Consider the following 601-nt stretch of genomic DNA (forward strand, 5'->3'; position numbering starts at 1 on the left):
TTCGCAGCGCCCAAGTCCACCTCTGCCCCGGCTCTTCGCCCGCCGCCGGGGGGCGCCCCTTTCCCTAAGTCTCCATCTCTTCCTTGGCCGGGTCCAAGGCCTGGCCCAGAGAAGAGGAGCCCGGGGTGGGGGGTGTCTCCGCGGCTTCAACCTGCCCATTTCGAGCTCCAAGAGATTAGGGGGCCGTGGTGAAAGGACCCCCCTCGATCTGCAGGGAGCTGAGGGAAGGGGGCAGAGGGGGCTGACGTGGGAAGGGGAGCCAGGAGAGGTCTCCGCTCCGGACACAGGGGGTCAGTGCGCCCCAGAGGAGGGGGGCCGCGCGTCCAGTCCCAGGCTGGTCGGGAGAGGGGCCTGGCGCTGCTCGGAGAGCAGGGGAAGGGCCGGTGGCGTGCGGATGCACCCCGCGCCCAGCCTCGGGGAACCTAGGGAGTGTTTCTGGGAAAAGCCACAGAGAGGAAAGAGGGGTGTGGCCCGGACCCCAAGAGTGGCAACCCGTGCCATCCTCGGCGCTCTCTGGGGTAACGCTCAGGTCGGCAGGTTCTGGGCCACCGGCTGCGACGCTGGAGGGAGCTGAGGCGACCCTGGGGACCCCACCCCGCGA

This window comes from Myotis brandtii, unplaced genomic scaffold, assembly GCF_000412655.1.
Source record: "Myotis brandtii unplaced genomic scaffold, ASM41265v1 scaffold532, whole genome shotgun sequence".
Lineage (NCBI taxonomy): Eukaryota > Metazoa > Chordata > Mammalia > Chiroptera > Vespertilionidae > Myotis > Myotis brandtii.